The 19,195-nt window shown below is 44.4% G+C and overlaps 1 protein-coding gene across 2 annotated transcripts in view; it reads right to left on the bottom strand.

The window, feature by feature from the left end:
- The window catches only part of SMAD9 (SMAD family member 9), a 44,396-nt gene extending 37,417 nt beyond the window's left edge, over positions 1–6,979 (bottom strand). For both annotated transcript variants that reach the window (XM_068421493.1, XM_068421502.1), the window contains exon 1: positions 6,902–6,979. The gene's annotated coding sequence lies outside the window, so the exon portion shown is untranslated. The remainder of the gene's footprint in view (positions 1–6,901) is intronic.
- Positions 6,980–19,195: the final 12,216 nt, after the last annotated feature.

Here is a 19,195-nt window from a genome sequence, read left to right as displayed (position 1 = left end):
ACGTATTTGTGCGAGATGGCAGGGGGCAGTGGGATATGATGGGGAGGTGCACCAACCTGCTCTGGGGAGTCAAAATGTCTTCTCATGGCTCTGGTTATCCCCATTTTATAGACAGTCAGTTGTGCATTCCTCACATACCCACCATTCCCAGAGAAACTGTAGCAAAGCCCATCGGTGTTTCTAAAAATGGAACGGTTGGAAATACGCAAAAAATAGAGTTCCTGCTTTTAAAATAAACGCTGACTCGTCTCTAATACAAAGCATGCAGCTAAGTGCCTCCAGAACAAACACTTCACAAAGGAAGAAGGGGACTAGAAAAGAATTTCGGCTTCACTGCTGGCCTAAAGTTTATATCCACACTAATCGGATCCTGTAATCCTCGTTATCAATCACTGGCATTCTTGGAAACATTCCCAAATACCCATTTTAGGAAAAGGATTTGCTTAGAGTTAGACATTAAGAATGTTGTGAATAAGGATACATCTAAAGAACAATTACTTCACCAAGGATGTGGTGCTCAAGTAAGATGGGAACCTATCCTGAAAGTTGAGTGTCATAAGTTGTTAGAAAGGAATGCCCCTTTGGAGCTCTGGTTGTACATTTACAGTGCGCACAGGGCAAACGGATAAAGCAAATGTTCTCCTTGTGCTGTATGGTAGCACATCCCACCCACCTAACAGAAGACCTGAGGGCCAGCCGGGTGAGGTCCAGCATGGTGCTGAACACCTTCATTTCCCCGGGAATACACCGAACTGACAGGAGGCTGGCTCCCACTGGCAGATCTGCAAGGTCTGATCCCGGCAATGGAAACTCTGGTGCCTGGTTCTCCCCACGCAAGGACTGCATCTCATGCTTTTGAAACCTGCTACCTAGTTGTGCCAAGTATCTAATGACACAACGTCAGAGATAACCCATGACACTGGGAGTTAGCTGGGGTGTCTGTTGCCCCTAAGCACCCCACGCTGACAGGGCACCCCCAGCCACACTCCTAATTGTAGCCTGGCACAGAGGCTCCCTGCCTAACACCCAAGGTCCCAGAGACAGAGAGACAGCTAGGAGGCTTGCTGGAAGGGTTACTTACTGAGTTACAGTGTTAACACAGCAAGACATCTTTTGCAGAAGATTTAGCATCACACAGCTTGGCCACTGAAATACAGATCAATAAATCATATAGATCATCAATAAAATACTCAAAAGGAAGAGCTTCCAGAAGTGCTTCCTCTCTGACTGACAGGAGGCCTGGAGAGGGAACAGCAGTATTGCTTGCCACTTCTCCTTCCTCCCAGGTGAGAAAGCCTGACCAAGTACATATGGGGGGATAAGTTTCACACACCAAAGGCTTTCCATATACATTGTGTTAGCAGTTTTCCGTGGAATCATATTAGCATTTCATTGGGTTCAAACCATATCACATTCAAATCTGTTTTTCCTAAAAGGCTTTCATTGTGCATCACTGTGGGAAATTGCTAATGCAATAAGATTGACATATAGGTTCTCCTGCATGAACATCCGCAGTAATCTGTGCTAATTGAGCCCTCAGTGGCTTGTGAAACCCTGCAGGGGGGAGGAAGGGTGGAGCATCCACAGGGCCTATGTCTTGCAGAACTGCGAAAAGTAAGAGTGTGGAGGACAGGTAAGCACTAATATTAGTGTCTTTTGTCCATGTAAAGATCTGACTCAGTGGCAGGGATTGCCTTGGACAAGGGGCCAATGCTCCCAAGCAACAGTACTGAGGCATCTTCCATGAAAAATATCTGGATATGCTTGAACTCTCCATGGAAGTTATTTCACAACAACAGGACTAAGAACAAGAGGAGCAAGAACTTGTCTATCTAGTTCCCTCCTGTGAGGGAAAAGGAGGAGATGACTGGCCATTCCCAGCGACTTCAGCTGAAGATGTGGGTGCTCAGCTTTTCTGCAAACCAGAACACTTGCTTATCAGATTAAACAGGCTTCATATGCCTACATTTGAGCCTTGGAGTATAAAACAAGGGCTAGATTCTCTTTAGCATGTAAGATGACACGCCGCGGTAACAGTCAGCTTCAGAAAACACAGAATACCGAGCAAAAGGAAGAAATAGGGGCCCGAGTCTTTACAAGACACATATCTCTCTTCTTCAAACCCACCCCAGGAGTCCAAGGAATACCCCATCTCTCCAGGGCCGTTTCTCCCCCTCCTCTCCCCTCATAGCACTCGGCTCTGCCCCATGCAGCCCCTCCAGCCCAAGAGGCCCAAGAAGGTTACCACCATGAAGCCTTGGTCATCAGTCCTGCAGTACATGCAGCAGGGCAGGCGTGGGAGCTGCAGGCTGCTGCCTCGCACAGGAATGAATTTTGGTTTCTCTACTCTAGATGTCCCTGTGGAGGCCTCATGCCCTGTGTGAAGTAATTCAAGATCTGTTGATGAGAAAGAGATAAATTAGCTACCTCATATGTGCTGCAGGGTAAGAAACTGTACGTAGGCAGCTGGGCCAGGTTAATTTGGCAGGGACAAGAAGGTTTGGATAGGCCAGGCCAGCAAGTAACCATAAGGGAGCCTTGAAAAGCCACGTGAACTGCTTGTGCCTCTGGTCAGTTCTGTGCCTGCTGGGCAGAGTGTGGGATCGATCGCATCCTGCCACCGGCCTCTGGGTAAATGGTCTTCCCTCAGGTGCCTCAATTTCTGCATCTATCATACAGGTATCCTGATGGGAACAGCTTTATAAAGCACTATGAGCGCTCCTGATGAGGAACACTGCACAGGAATGCTTAAAAAAAAAAAGAAAAAGGATTTTTTGTTAAGGAAAGGCGCGACAAAAACACACCCCAAAAAAATGATTAAGTATTGTTGAAATGTATTGACCTCAGCAGCAAAGTTATTTGCGTTATAAAGGATTCTTCATTACATGGAGCTTTGCTATTAGCAGAGACCACTTTCAGGGAAGGGTACCACCACCGCCAGCTCCCTGCCAGCTCCCTGACTGCTGTTCTTCACAGCACGGCTGTGTGCCTGCGTACAACACCAGACCAAACACAGAATAACTGCCATCAAGAAATGACCAATCTTGCTCCTACTGTAGCCAGGTAATGAGAGCAAAAGGAAGCCTAAAGGAGAACAAGCTGTTGTGACCTGAGGGTCTGCTAATTTTCTTTCCTCCTCATTTCTCTCTTTCAGTGGACGGTGAGTTTGAGGCCAATAGTTCTGGGGAGCTCCGGAAGTAGGGAACATTTTCAAACCCTAAAGAAAGAGCAGGCATATATAGATACTCCGGAACAGGAGGCTGCATGGAGACATTTCAGAAAGAAAAGCAAAAGATGCAGGATTTTGGCAGGGGTCATGCTGACTGAGAGCAGAATGTAGGTGGGAGAAAAGAGCTTGTTGGGAAACAGGAGGTTGCAGTATCAAGCTGGACAGTTGCCACAGTGTGGACTAATGCTTTGGCAGCTGCAAACAAAAGGAAGGAGAAATGTAAGAAGCAACATGAAGAAAAAGTGTCAAGAGACATCTGGGAGTACCAAGACCTGTGAGGAAACAGAAAAGTCAAAGATGATGCTAAGTTCGGCAGAGGGGAGGATGGTGATGGTACTGATAAGGAAAAAGAGCGGGAAGGAAAAAAGTTCTGGAGAGAAGGATGGGGGAAAGATAAAGCATTTCTCCTTCCAGTCAGAAATACACATCAATCTAATGCTGTCTCAAAAAAACAGAGATCAACTACTTGATTTTCTTCTTCTGTTTTGTGTTTTTATGTAGGGGCGACTGCATGAACTGGGAAATTGACTCCACTCCGTGTCCACCTCCACTGTGTCCTTGCTGTGTCCTTGTCCAGGGGAGCTGAACCTCAAAGCAAACTGCTCAACCTTACATCTGAGATGTTGCAATAGTTCTTGCAGAAACCTGCAAGTGGTCCTGTAGAACAATCTCTCTAAAAATCACAGGTATCTGCATAAAACTTGGGCAGATAATGTTGCACCTGCTTCGATTTAAATGCATACATGTATTAGTCAGGACCTCAGTCTGGGCTCTGATCCTGCAGTCTATCAGATCCACTCATCTGCAAAAGCACAGCAAGGTTTTCAGCTGCTATAATAAATACACAGGGCCCTAGACTCTTTAATTCACCTCTTCATCTGTAAAATTCCCACAGTATTAACCATTCAAACATTATAGACAAAATATAAGATGGGAAATAATTAGGGATATTTTTGAAAAATTAATTGTATTATACTGTATTCAGAGCCTCATGCTTCCTTACAACAAATGTTCTCAAAGACAGTAATAGGACAGCAATGATTCTCTCAAATTGTCATTGTTATTACTATCTTTTGCTGTTAATGTACAACAACACTAATGATTCTTTATACCTGCCTGCAGCAGGAAACCAGGAGGTCTACCAGAACGAACTTTCCTATGTATGTTTTTGCTGTGCTGTTTTCACTTAAAATATTTATGATGGGTTTTTTCTTCTTTCTTCCCCACCCCTGTAATTATTTGTAAGGGGTATATTGCACAGCAAACGGAATCTCTGTACACTTCCGCTATACTTTTTGCAGCAAACAAATTACCCAGAGCATATCTATTTTTTCCCTTCTGGCTCCCCTTATTCTGCTAAGTTTCTTTGAAACGGGGTGCCTAGTACTGCTGATGCTGGAATTACTCTTAGACAGTATCAGTGCCAGTGCCAAGCTCCAGCTAGTGTTTTGGTTAGAGGTGACTTGTAATTAGTAGTCATTGTCCTTTGAATTTAACAATGGAAAAATAAAACTTTATCGAGACAGATTAGCCTGGCCATCAAAATTACAGCACTTTAGCATTCAGGAGAGAGGATTACATGACACACTATCTCCTGGGCTGATAACAGCAGATAGCTAAGGATTCAAATGCAAGATGCAGAAAGTCTGTAAAAGAATAAAAGGAGAGAAAGGAGGATTAACTGTCCAGATGTTATGTGACACGTTATACTGACACTTCTACATTCCTGCTTTACTGAGTTAGGCCTCATCTTGTACCCACTGAAGACATGATGGGGCACTACTACCCGTTTCCATGAGAGCAGCTTCCAAACCCAAGGTGCTACCCAGTTCCTCTACACACGTCCCTACTTTCTGCAGATATTTGGCATGTGTGTGCATGCCTCTAAGCCTTGGGCAAGTGTGTTAATAAAATATTAATACTCAACTACTTCACAAAGTTGTGCAGTTCACAGTTTAGAGTAAACCTTTGTGCGTATTCGTTTCATTTGCTATACATAAATATGCTTCTATCTCCAACTCATATCAATTTACAAATCCTGATTGTCTTAAGGATTCATGATAAAATACACTTGATTCTTATTCCAGTCATTTTTGCAGAATTACTGTTTATCAGCTTATGTGCGAGTTAACAAAGTAAAGAAGAGAACGTTTTTAACTCCATCACAAAGGACAGACGAGAGTGGCAACTACTGCCAAACTCAGTAAATATAATACAAAGTATCCTTCTTGATACAACTCACTTCAAATATATTTTTGGGCACCTTTATTTTAGCTACAATGTCAAATTAACTCAATATTAAAAAACAAAACAAAACAACAAACCAACCACAAACATCCCCAGCCTCTGCTTTAAAATCTAACAGGAAGCAAACATGAACCAGCCAGACACTGGTACTTATCAAATCTGAAAGAAGGGAGTTGTCTGGCTTGATTAAAACGGATGAGGTTTGTTTGAGCGATGACACTTGTCCTACCATTGCTGAGGGGAAGAATTTTGCAGCGCTTTCTTCAGCTTATACTCCTAAAGATGAGAAGATTACTCCTACCGCACAAACACATGGCAGGTATAAAGATGCACATTTCCACACATCAGAGATACAAAGTACCAAAACTCGCCTTATCTGCAGTGTCCTTCCCAAACCACCGCAAACTTGAATACACTCCCGAGCCGTGCACATCATTTCCCACTTCTGCCAAGGGAGAGCTCATTCACTGAAAAGCTGACTATTCCAGGCTGAAATTTTTTTTCACTAATTTATAAAACGCAAGTAATTAACAGCGTGTGTGTGTGCGTGCGCGCACGCGTCCATGTGTGTGTCATTTATTTTTATTCCCACTAATGCCTCTTTTAAAGCAGACCTGGCTAGCATCAAATAAACTTACCCATAAAATCAAAGTAGGAAAACACAAAGTTACTGCACAATATCCGAATTGTTATAAATGAGCCGAACTTTGAATTCCCTCCACTTAGAGCTGCCCGGGCATGGAGATAAAACTACAATAATTCATAACTTGCCATATCGAGGGCTATTGTTTTTGGAAATGTTGGTTACTTGCTAACAAGTAACGTTTTCATTTCGGAGCCAAAAAAAAGAGAGAGAGTCCCTGTCTGTAGCTGGAACACAAACCCAAAGCCCAGAGAAGTTCTGCTCCGTTTTGCTTGGGAGCATGTCCAGGAGCGGGATTTCTTGAACAGAAAATAACCTCTGAAAGGAAAAGTATTTCTAAACGTGTCATGTGGGGTTTTGTTGTGTTTTTTTTTTCTCTCCTACTTAAATGAGAAGGAAAGAAATCCTAACAGCGGGGAGGCTTGTCAGCGTTTAGCCATCCATAAAAATGTTTTTTTCCCCGCTCTCCTCCTCTCGCTCGCAGTCCTGGCGTCGGGCTGTCTCATCTCCCCGCTGCCCCAGCCCCAGCCCCCGCCCGCACACCGCCCCAGCGCAGCGGGGTCGCGGCCGCCAGCCGCGGGGACACCGGTCCGGGGCGCCGCCGCGGCCGCCCCGCTGAGCGGACGGGGGGATGCTGCGGCCCCGCCGCCGCCCCGGGTACCGGCGCGGCGCGGGGAAGGATGCGGGGCAGCCCCGGCGGGAAGTTTGGGGCGGCGGCGGGACCGTCCCCTCTGTTCCCCCCCGGCCCTTCCCGGGACGCGGCCGGGAGACCCGGCTCTTACCTGCCACCGGGCGCGGGCTGGGGTCTCGGCGCGCCGCGGGCGGGAGCGGGGCTGCAGCTGCGCGGCGGCGGCGGCGGCGGGGCCAGGGTGCAGCGGCAGCAACAGCAGCAGCAACAGCAACAGCAGCAGCAGCAGCCCCGGCCGGCGTCAGTCAGGCGGGAGCCGCCAGCCTGTATTAGTGCGCCGGGCTGGACCGCGGCCAGCAGCGCCGCTGCCGCTGGCCCGCCCCTGCGCCCCCCCCCCCCCGCGTTCACACAGACATACAGTGTACCCCCCAGCATAGACACCCACACAGTGCACCCCCCAGCACACACACACACCCCCCCACAGACACAGAGCGCACCCCGCAGCACACACGCACACCCCCCCACACACACAGTGCACCCCCCAGCACACACACCCACAGACACACAGTGCACCCCCCAGCACCCACACACGCCGTGCACCCCACCACACGCTGCTCCCCCTCCCCGAGCTCACCCCCACCACAGACGTCGAGTTCACCCCCTCCAGCACACAGACACGGTCACCCCCTTCACAGCGTTCACCCCACGGCACAGACACACGCACCCACACAACCGCCCTTCACACGCCCCCGTCTCACACACACCCCCCCCTCAACCCCCGTCACACACACACACGCACGCAGACACTCGCCCGCAGCCCAGCGTCCCGCGCCAGGGCAGCCGCCTCAGGCGCCGCCATTTCTCCGCCCCGCAGCTCCCCGCTGAGCGGGCGCCCCCATCCCTGCCCTGCCCGGCGCGGCCCGGGGCCCAACGCGAGGCTGGCAGCAGAGGCCGGGCCCGGGGCTCTGTGGGGTCATCGAGGCTTTTGTATGTGGCCGCCGGGGCCGCCTCGGGGCAGAGCCTCTGCCCGGTGCCTCCACAGCCAGCCCTTCCCCTGTGGCCCCTCACACAAGCCTTCGAGCACCCGAGGATGGCCACAGTGGCCAAGCGGGGCAACTTCACCTCCGTCCTGCACCACTCCGGGTGATGCTGACCCGGCTTTTAGACATGGGGGACAAACTCCAGCTGCGGGGAAAGAGAGACTGGGAAGATGCCTCTCTGGGGTGGCTGGACAACAGGTGAGGGATTTGGGGGCCAGGCTGTGCCTTCCTACACCGGGCTGTGCGGAGGCCACCGGCTCTCCCCAGGTGTGCCCTCGGCTTCTCTGCCTGGACCCCACACCGGGGCTGTCACCACGTGGGGTGTCCTACAGAAATCCCCTTCGTCTGCTATTCACACCAGTGTTTGGGGCCATGGCAGCCAGCTGCTGGGCTCCCACTGACTGTGGAGTCAGTGTCTTAAGTTTGCTGTCCTGAACATCTTCCTGGCGATTTCTTGAGCCGGGCTCGTAGGACCTCCGTTTAGCTTTTAACTGCAATGCAAAAAAAAATAATAATTTTTAAGTAGGATTAATAATACCTGCACAGGATTTTTTAATGGTTCCATCAGTTCACAGGACTGGTCAAAGAACAGCAAACTGCAGCCGTCATTGGTGAGCAGATGTATTTTCTGCTCTAGATATTACCTACTAAACCCTCATGTTACCTATGAGTAACCATTTCTAGCTATGTAGCATATTGTATTAGCTGTAATAAGGAGGGTCTGAAAGAAAAATATCAGGGAAATCAAGTGGCTTCAAGGACACTAGAAACAAAAGGTACTTGTGAAACTGGGGCTGTAGGCAGTGCTAGGAATAGGTACCGGCTGAACCTGACCCTGGTTGCATTGAGGGGTTCCAGTGAAATTGCACTGAGCCTTTTGAGGTCAATCAATAAATATGATTAAAGATACCATCCTGCTGACATTTTTGCCAAAATTTTTTACATTGTAAAACATGACAGAAAAGCTAATGTTGTTTGAGTAGACATCAAAAAGCCACAATGGAATTACAGGTCCACAGCACAAATTTATCAAGGCATGTGTGTGTGAGGTTTGTGGGGGAACAGGGAGATACAATGTAACACCCCAAATACCTCTGTTTCCCACTTTGGCCCAAAACATCTTAAAATACCAGTGGCTTCCCCATTGCTCTCTCGCTTCTCCTACAGAAGACTTCTTGACAGATGAGTGGCAGAAGAGATGCTGTTATTTATAAATCACTGTAAACATTTATAAAGTGCCAATCACACATTCTAACTCAGCATGACTTGAGATTTTATACCCATAACGCTGTTTATTTTTAACTTATGCACTTAAGACATCACACTGCAAATGCTATACAGGCAGACAGTTCGGGTGGCTTGGCTGAGGTGTGGTGTGTAATTTACTGAGGCATGGCTCTTGATCACAAATCTGATGGCTCTGATACCCAAGTTCTGCTGAGTCTCACTGCATCTCTTTCAGGCATTGAAACCTCCATTTTCTCATGCCTCTCTGCTCGCAGTTGCTGCTGACAGCAAAGAGGTGGCAGGGCAAGGTGGGTCTATACTCTCGCCTCTCTGGTGCACAGCCTGCTGTGTTATTGCCAGCCCATCTTCATTGGCAGGGTGAATTAAAATGTCAATTTTGCCACTATCAGTGGGGGATAGCAGCAGAGCCACTGCCTAGATTTATCAGTCAGTTCCTAAATCTTTACTTTGATAGTAGCTTCAAGTTAAATAGGCATAAACCATTTGTGAAATGACTGAATTGCATTCATATTTGTGTGGTGCCAATTTTAACTGCACCATTTTGAAAAAGTCTAGCTAAAAGAGACCACATGGGTATATATATTACTAGAGTTTGATATACTACAGATTATACAGCAGGGAACAGTTTTTTTTGCATACAGTTGTATTTCAGACCATGTGGCATGTGCACGTGGCTGTTTTATTGCAATGGCTGAATATATGCTGGTGTTACCTGTGATCTGCTAAACCTATTGAACTATGTATCTTCTCAGGAGCAGGGCTCATATCCCACCTCTCCTCTCCCCTCTCTCCACACATACTTTCAGACTCATCCCTGAGTCCAAATCCTCGTCTGTGTGGCTTTCAAAGCTTGTGTCCTCGTTGTAAGGCTCCTCTCTCCCCTGCTTCTGCTGGCATGACTCATCACCTGTCACTCCTCTGCACCTCCTGGACTCTGCTAATTCCATTTCTCATTTGCCATTATCCCTCTCGAGTGCCTCATTTCCCATCCTGCCCCTTGTAAGTGCAAACGCCCTCCCTTAGCCTGCACATGGTCTAACTTTCCTTCTCAAATCCCATCCCGTAAAACACAGACCAACCTTCCTTACTTATAAACCAAAACCTGATGTGACAGTATTCTCCTTTTTTTTGGCCTGTATTTTGTCTTTTTATGCTGGATAGCTCTGTAAAGAAAATCATCACTGAAAGGATATGTAGAAAATAGTAAAGACTGGATGTAGCTGTAAAAGGGAAGGAAGGGTTCTAATTTCTTTTAGCACTGAAACTGTGTAAAACACATAGTATAACATGAATTTTCCACTTGGAGGGAACTGCAAGTTCCTAAGAGTTGTAAATATGTCGACTCTGTGTATGTACTGCTCCAGGGCTCCAGCGAAGTACTGGCACTGTCCACTACTGAACAAGGAATAGCTGTTACAACAGCAGTGTTGTATGCTGCATGATGAACAGCTCCACGTGTGCTGGTGCGGGCACTAGAAGACTTCTAGCCACAGTATCGTGGATTTGCTATCGTGGATTTGCTGTGTGAGTTACATTTTCCTCGTGGGCTTTCTCTAGGCAAAGACACAGCAGGCGCTTGCCTCTGGCAGCAGATTCTTGGGAACAGCAACATAGCTGTGGTTCTGCTGCCCGCTATGCCTGTGACAGAGCCCTGGAAAGCAAGGGCTGTTCTTGTATTGCAGGGTGGAGTCAGACATGCAGGGCAGCGTTGCAAAGAAGGAGAAGCTGATTATTCAAGCAGCAGCAATCTCCATCTCACTCCCTCAGTGGGTGCATGAAAAACGAGCCCAAACCCTGCCAGGAAGCCTAGCTCCAGACCTTTTTCTCCCATTCCCAGGGTAGAACTGGGCCAGCCGCAACACCTCACCCTTGGGTTTGGCTAAATTTAATGTTGCTTGTGCTGTCCAGAAGCTTGGAGCTTGCTCAGTTTACCCTGCTTCTTATCCACAGCAGTTTGGGTATCTCAGTATCCTAAGGTCTGAGCAGTTTGGGCAGATCTGTACCAGGTTTAACAATAAACACTTGAACCATCAGGGAGTCTTCTGTCACATATCTTTTCCAGCACAAGCAGGATAAAACATTTGCTCCATACAAACATGTTTCATGCTACTCACATCAATTTCCTGCATGTTTGTGGCTTAAGATGCGAATTCTCAGAAGAAAAACAGGTGGAAGAAAAAGCAGCTGCAATCTTGTGCAACATGTTGGTGAACGCGGCATTGCAGACTGTGCTGGGCAGCTGAGTTCTCTGTTCCCTCACAGCAAAGGCATTAGAATTGCTCATTGCGCTACTCTTTGCTGCAGACTCTGCAAGTGAAGCTATAAATTCAGAGAGGCAGAAGAAGGAGGTAGGCAGGCAGGTTTGGAGACGCGTGTCTAAAGAGAGAGAGGAAAAAAGGGAATCAGCAGTAGAGTGGATATGTAACAAGGAGCACCTGAGAAGACTGTTAAAGCAATAGTTCAGAAATACTGGGAGACACGGAGGTGAGCAGGTTGAGTGGCTTCATGTACTGCCACCAGAATGTGGATTCTGTCCCTTTTGGGTCAGACGACCAGTAAGATCTAAAATTTATCATTTAGCTTCATGGCACTTTTCATCTAGAGCTGAAAGAGGTGTCAAGAAGTGAATGAGCACACTGTGATACAGACAAATGAACTGAAAACATTCTTGGTAACTTTCAATTACCAACTAAAAAAGACTCAGGAAAACGTTTGAACTGGCCAGGTTACTACAGTTTTTAGAATTGGAAAGGATAATTTTCTGCCCAGCACTGTAACTGAGCTAAAGATTTTTGTTATTGTGTGTATGTAAGTACCTGCTGAAGCAGCTGCACAAGGATGAAGTCATATTATTTGTGATTAAAGATTTTGGGGGCAAATTCTGCTCTGAGCTACAAGAACATAAATTTTAAGTAATTCCAGTGAAATTTGTCATCATCTTACTATACCAAAACTCTGTAGACTCCCTTGTTTTTTTACTTTTCTTTGATCCACATACAAAGACTTGACTTGAATCCGCTGAAGTTTTTAACATATTGAGATCCAGCTACCTGTCTTCTTGTTTGTGCTGAGTTTGTTCTCTGCTGCAGAGAACAAGACTCGCAGATGCTCAGAACAATGTGACTGTTGGGATGTCTTTTTATTCCAAGAGATGTCGATTGACCCCAGACTAGCTGAGATTAGTTTGAAGTACAAGATCTTCCAGTTGACAGTTTCTATTGCTTCCTCCTCAAAACTATGAGACCATGTGGAAGAAGAGGACAGAGACAACCTACTTTTCCACTTGTTGCTCTTTTTGCATAAAAATGTTGATGACTTAGTAAATCTTAGAAGGTAAACTCTAGAAGGATTCTGTTTCCATTCTTTTTAGCCAGCAGTGGCTGAAATGTGTAATAAGAAATCACTTCCCTGCTGTTTGCTTGACCTGGCTGAAATATTTATGTGCCTCAGTCTCAGCTGGCATTGGTTCAAGAACCGCTGTAATCCCCTGCCCTTACTTCACCTTCTGAACTTCACACCTAACATTGGGAAGAATCCAATGAACTGTCAGCCATTTCATCTGAGTCCACTCTTCATCTTACTAACCTGAACAGTTTTCTTGTTGTTGAGAATTTGCTTGGATGAAAAGAAACAGTATGCAAAAGAAACAGCATGCAAAAGAAAGAGCATGCAAAGATTCATAAACAGTAAGAATGAACCACTGTCCTCTGACTTCACACATACCCAGAGGTCCCAGGATTTCCCTGAACTTTGGTATCAAAGCCAATAGCTATGGTTGAGCTAGAGCAAATCTTCTGGAGAAACATAGATTTTGAAATCTTTAGTGATGGAAAATCTATTATAAGCCTTGCTAAGTTGTTCTGTGGTTAGGCTTATCCTTGCTGTAAAGAAAAAATGGCTTTCTCTGCTCTGAATTATTCTAGCTTCAGTTTCTAGCAATTTGATCCTGTATCTTTGCACATGATGCTGAAAGCTCCTTATTACTATGTATGTTGCTTTACAGCCTGTGCTTATGCTACCTTTTCCTTCATACACTTGAGAATGGCCCTTAAGTATCAAGTGATTAAATCATCTTAAGAGTTGCTGGGCTCTCCTTTGAGCTATTTCCAAATTCTCAACATCTTTTTGAATTGTGGACATCAAGAGCCCAGGGTTCTCCAGCTCTACCAGATATCAGGGGACATTCATGGAGCTCAGCCAACTTTGTTAGACTTGTTAATTATGTCTGTATTTCAATCTATAGAGATCACATTAGCATTTTAATAATTTTGGCTCTTGCTGAGATGATGCACAAGATCTCTTTAGGTTCCAGGTTAGTCTCCCCATCTTCTCGTACCTCTGCCTGCAAACATTCTTCACTCCTGCATGTCACCTTACTTTGAGTGTGCAGAAACATGCACTGTTTTCTTGCACCAGGCTTACGAGCAAGTACTGGAATAACTTCCCTATGGATCAGGGGGGAATCTCTTCCCCTGAAGTGCAGATTAGGCAAAAATCTGTCAGAACATCTGGTCCTTCCTTGGAAATGGGTATGGATGGAGTGACCTTGAGGTCCTCACCTGCCCTATTGACAATCTAACTACATCATCCCCTTGATGACCAGGTGACCTGCCTAGTGGATGAGGGAAAGGCTGTGGATGTAGTATACTTGAACTTCAGCAAAGCCTTTGATACTGTTTCCATGGCATTCTCCTGGATAAGCTGGCAGCCCATGGCTTGGATAGGTGCACTCTTTGCTGGGTTAAGAAGTGGCTGCATGGCCGGGCCCAGAGAGTGGTGGTAAACAGTACTGCATCCAGTTGGCGTCCAGTCACTAGTGGTGTCCCCCAGGGCTCAGTACTAGGCCCAGTCCTGTTTAATATCTTTACTTATGATCTGGATGAGGGTATTGAGTGCACCCTCAGTAAGAGCGTTGATCTGCCTGAGGGTAGGAAGGATCTGCAGAGGGATCTGGGTAGGTTAAATAGATGGGCCGAGACCAATGGTATGAAGTTCAACAAGGCCAAGTGTCGGGTTCTACCCTTTGGCCATAACAACCCCATGCAGCGCTACAGGCTGGGGGAAGAGTGGTTGGAAAGCAGCCCGGTGGAAAAGGACCTGGGGGTACTGGTGGACAGCCGGCTGAACATGAGCCAGCAGTGTGCCCAGGTGGCCAAGAAGGCCAACAGCATCCTGGCTTGTATTAGGAACAGTGTGGCCAGCAGGACTAGGGAAGTAACTGTCCCCCTGTACTCGGCACTGGTGAGGCTGCACCTTGAATACTGTGTCCAGTTCTGGGCCCCTCACTTCAAGAAAGACATTGAGGTGCTGCAGAGAGTCCAGAGAAGGGCAACAAAGCTGGTGAAGGGTCTGGAGGGTATGTCCTATGAGGAGCAGCTGGGGGAACTGGGGATTGTTTAGCCTGGTGAAAAGAAGGCTGAGGGGAGATCTTATCGCTCTCTACAACTACCTGAAAGGAGGTTGTAGCAGCGTGGGGGTTGGCCTCTTCTCCCAGGCAACTAGCAACTGGACTAGAGGACACAGCCTCAAGCTGCACCAGGGGAGGATCAGGTTAGACATTAGGAAAAATTTCTTCACAGAAAGGTTTATTAGGCATTGTAATGGGCTACCCAGGGAGGTGGTGGAGTCACCATCCCTGGAGGTGTTTAAGAGAAGACTGGACGTGGCACTTAGTGCCATGGTCTAGTTGACAGAGTAGTGTTAGGTCAAAGGTTGGACTCGATGATCCCAGAGGTCTCTTCCAGCCTAGTTGATTCTGTGATTCTGTGATTTTTCTCTCTTCCCCTTTCAACAATGGCATAATTTGTGCCATTGGCAAAGTTTTCAGTAACAACTTCATAGTTTGTTCTGTGCCGTTGTTAAAAACACATTTAAATACTGCAAGGTCAAGAAAGTATCGCTTTGAGCCCTCATTAAAAACCCATCAAGTTGATAAAATTTTCCCCATTTATGGTGACATTTTCCGACCTAGGAACTAGTCAGTTTTTAATCAATTTAGAATAATACAAATTCAATACAGTTTACATTAATTTCCTAATTAAAATGTCAAGTAGCATGAAGCTGAATACCTCAGAAAAGTCTATAATATCAAACTCATTTCCTTTACCAGCTAAACTTTTAATTCAGTTTTAATTTCACCAGATATTTTTGTTGACTGGTGGTACTTAAATTGTCCTCCCTTAATTCTTTAGTGACTATGACCTGTGTAAACTGTTCCACTGTTTTGTCTGGAATTGATTTTAGCTCCGAAAGACCTCTAATTACAATACATATTCCATATATCTCTGAAAATGCTGGCATAATATTGCCTGTCTTCCACTTCAATTCTCCTAGCCTTCCAAAATTTGTGGAAGCAGCATGTGTCGGTCAGAGAGTTCCTCAGCATTCACATTTAAAATTCTTGAGAGCAAGGTGTCAGGACCTGACGATTTCAAAATGTCTTAAGTTAGGATTTGTTTTTTAACATCACCTTCAGTTACTGTTAAAACAGAAAATATGTTATTACCTTGCAGCATAGTAATGTATCATTGAACTTTTTTTCCTAGATACTTTTTGAAGTCTTTGCTTTATTATTTACAGTTCTATAATTTCCATCTAGTACTGATACAAATAATTGTTCTAATTACTGTAATTTCTGGGATGCTTAACTCCTTTCTTACTGTTAATTCGGCTAGCATTGGATTTCTCCTGCTTTTGTTTCCATTATTATTTTTTTCTAAAATCTCTATTTCTTTTTTGTCTCCTGTGTTTTATAGAATATATATGCATTCATACCCCTTCTGAGTCTGTTTGTTCTCTGTTAACCAGAATAGCCTCCGTTCTCAGTTGGATTGTGGTTTTGAAAGCATCTCCTAGAATGTTTTACGCAGTTCCTAATTACTATTCCCTTTTCTATTTATTTTCTTTCTTTTCAGCTGATTTAGCTTTTAACTGTTTTCAGCTTTGTGAGACTGGATTGTTGTTTTTTTTTTTTTAAATTACCAAGAACATGTATAGCTGTCTGAGCTATCTTCTGGTCTCACGTCACAAACACAATCAAGTCATAATATCTTGCACTTAAGCAATCTCTTTAATCTAGTGACAGATTTCTCTACCAGCCAAGACTGAGTCTGACACATATTCCTCTCACGTTAGATGCTGAATTTTTGGGGCTAGGGAAGCTAGGGAAGTTCTAGTGAGTAGAACTTTTCACAAGAAATTATTGACCTGACAGGATATCCTTCCTGACCCTTCCTGAAAGTACATTTAAAAGTGACTCCGTAGAGAGATTTGTCACTTCGCGATGTTATGGATTAAGAGGAGGTATGAAGAAGATCAGCATGTTTTGGAAATATTAAGAGTGGGGTCATCTTAACGTCCTAATTTCAGTTCTTGTGGGCCTTTTTCCATTTGAAACTCAGCTTAAACAGTTCCATCTACAGAAGTTTGGTGCAAAGTAGAAACAAAATACTTTTGTCTTTATAATGTTAAGGGATGGGTATGTGGAACCATTACCTTAGTCACCTGTGAACTTAATAGTTCTCACCATATTTTATCTTCATAAACCAGCCATAGTGCAGCAGCGATCCCTAAAAAGCCCTGTGAGTTGTGTTTATTTAGAAGATATGGTTATTTGGATCCTCACATGCTTATGTGGTTTCTTCATATTCTTGCTGTAGAAAGGGGAAAACAACAGTGACAAGAAGAGGCCAGTTAACACTTTTGGTGTTTTTTCCACTTTTTTCCCATGGACTTACTACCTCATTAACAAATATCTCAAAACAGAGACTGTAAAGATGTGTTTCACTTTCTGAGGAAGTCCATCTTGGAATGTCATTTGAAACTCTCTTCACTAAGTGATGTCCTTGGCTTTCCCTCTCCAGATGAAAACACGAAAAGATGTTCACAATTAATGTTGATGGCAAACATCTTCTTAATAATGTTTTATTTTAACACACTCCTATGGTTTAAACAAAGACAGTATATATGCCTTCTGGGCGGGGGAAAAGACATCTTCATAAACTAGACTATTTAAAACTCAAACTATAATGAGAGAAAAAAAAAACCTCAGTGATATTTGACAGACAAGAACATTGTACTGATGATAAGCACAACTTACTTGTTCAGTGTTGGCATTAAAGCAGGATGCAGTGAGAAGGGAAAATGCCATTTGTATTAGAAAACTCACTGTATTTTAATTAAAAACTTGATTTATATGGAACAGATTTATCTGGATTTTCACTATATGGCAGAAGTAAAAAGAGCCTCATAAACTTATAGTTGCTTCAAGCAATAGGGGTCAAGCAATGCATCATTTTACCATGTGTTTGCTTTAAAACAAGTTGGGGACCGACTGAATATTTTGCCTAGGGGTTCCAAGAAGAAAACCATTGTGCTACAATCCACTCCTTGCAAATACATTAATAGCAGTTGTCTTGGAGATCATGAAGTTATTACTACTCCATAGGACCAGTAGCAATGGTCTGTTTGGAGGTCTGTGCCTTTCAAAGGGAGATGCATTTGGTAATTTACGCCCTGATTTAAAGTTGACTGCAGTTCATGGGAACTACCACCGTTTTCAATAAGTTATAGATCAAGCAGTTATTGAGTAAGGACTGCAAGACTTAGCATGCGATAAATTCACTCCCCTGGGAATCACCTGGCACCAAATACCAGGCCCCACATTTAATCAAGTTATCAGAGAAGCTGAGTTACATGAAAATCTGTTTTACTGAGTATCAGCTCAGTGACTATTTGTTAGACGTCCAAAATGTACAAATCTTAAAGAATATTTTTATACCCACAAACATTTTTTAACCCACTCAATGCCAAAGACAAAATACTTTGAGATAGCGCATTAGTCTTACAGCTTCTAGTCTTACCATAAAAAAAAAAGAAATAGGGTGAGAAGAAGCTGTTTTTCTATGGAGGAAAACATCAGCATTTAAAGATATGCCACTAAAATATACCTCTAGGTATATCACTATATGAACTTTGGACAAAAAGTATTTATTCCTTAAGCCATAAAGCAGCTACTTATTTTCTAGAATCTTACCACATTTGCATTACAGGTATGTACAGGGGTTCATATACTGTTGCCTTTATATGAAATCTCTTCATCTTTTCCCGCCTTTGAGTCCATATTGCAGAAAAATTTCCTCATTTCTTCCACAGGGACATCTGCCCAACAGAGTGTAAAATGAACCATTTTTTTTTTTGTTTTGTGGCTTCCAAAGTTTTACTTCCCTCCATCACAAGACTTAAAGGCACCATATTCTACAAACTAACACATTTAGATTCAGTGAAACCCTATGTTACTGCACACTAATGTAATAATGAGAAATGTAATTAAAGTCACTACTATAATAACATCTTATCGGAATGCACAATGAAGATAAACTTGCTTATTCCAGAGACAGAGGGCTTATTGCATAGGAAGCAGTTTGTTCTGATGGATTCTTTGATCTACAGCCGGTATCTTTGTTAACTGGAGGGGTGGGAAAGGGCTTGGTATATATTGCCACATTTTCCTTCAGCTGCCAAGAATAATGAAAAATAAGAGGGGCTTCAGGATCAAAGAAATGGAAAAAGTTATGTTGCCTAGTGAACTGGCTGAGGGAAAATGTTTTTAAAAAGATCTTAATTAGTAAATATTTAGAAGGCACAGATGCTGAATAAACACCTCATTTAGCTACAGACTTCAGCAGAACAATTACTGCATAAAAAAATCAAAAGACTCAAAAGAAAAATAAAACTAGGTTGGTGACAAGTATGTAAACAGTGTATAGAAATACCACAAATATACACAAGGTATCAGGTTTTCTTCATAAAGGGTGAGAAATTACTCTGACTCATCTCTCCATATTTTGTACACAAATGAGACTGGACGGCAACTGAAAGCCTCAGAGACATTTCAGAATTCAGTCCCTGGGAAGTGGGTGAGATAGTTTCAGCACACTGGCCCTTGGCACTGTGTATCTCAAACTGGGATGTTCTACTAGTTCCAGTCTCTTCCAAAGGAGGCACTAACAAGTGCAGGGAAATAAAGAAGAAAAGGAGTGATTTCTTTTTGTGCTTAAGGCTTGCCAAAGCTAGAGCACAGCATTAATAGTTTATTCCAAATACTTAAACACTCAGTGCATGGGTCCATGTTTGCTGAGTCCAAGTGGAAATGACTCAGC

The sequence above is a fragment of the Nyctibius grandis genome, chromosome 2 (genome assembly GCF_013368605.1).
Source record: "Nyctibius grandis isolate bNycGra1 chromosome 2, bNycGra1.pri, whole genome shotgun sequence".
Taxonomy (NCBI): domain Eukaryota; kingdom Metazoa; phylum Chordata; class Aves; order Nyctibiiformes; family Nyctibiidae; genus Nyctibius; species Nyctibius grandis.
This window is presented reverse-complemented; position numbering and strand designations above follow the sequence as displayed.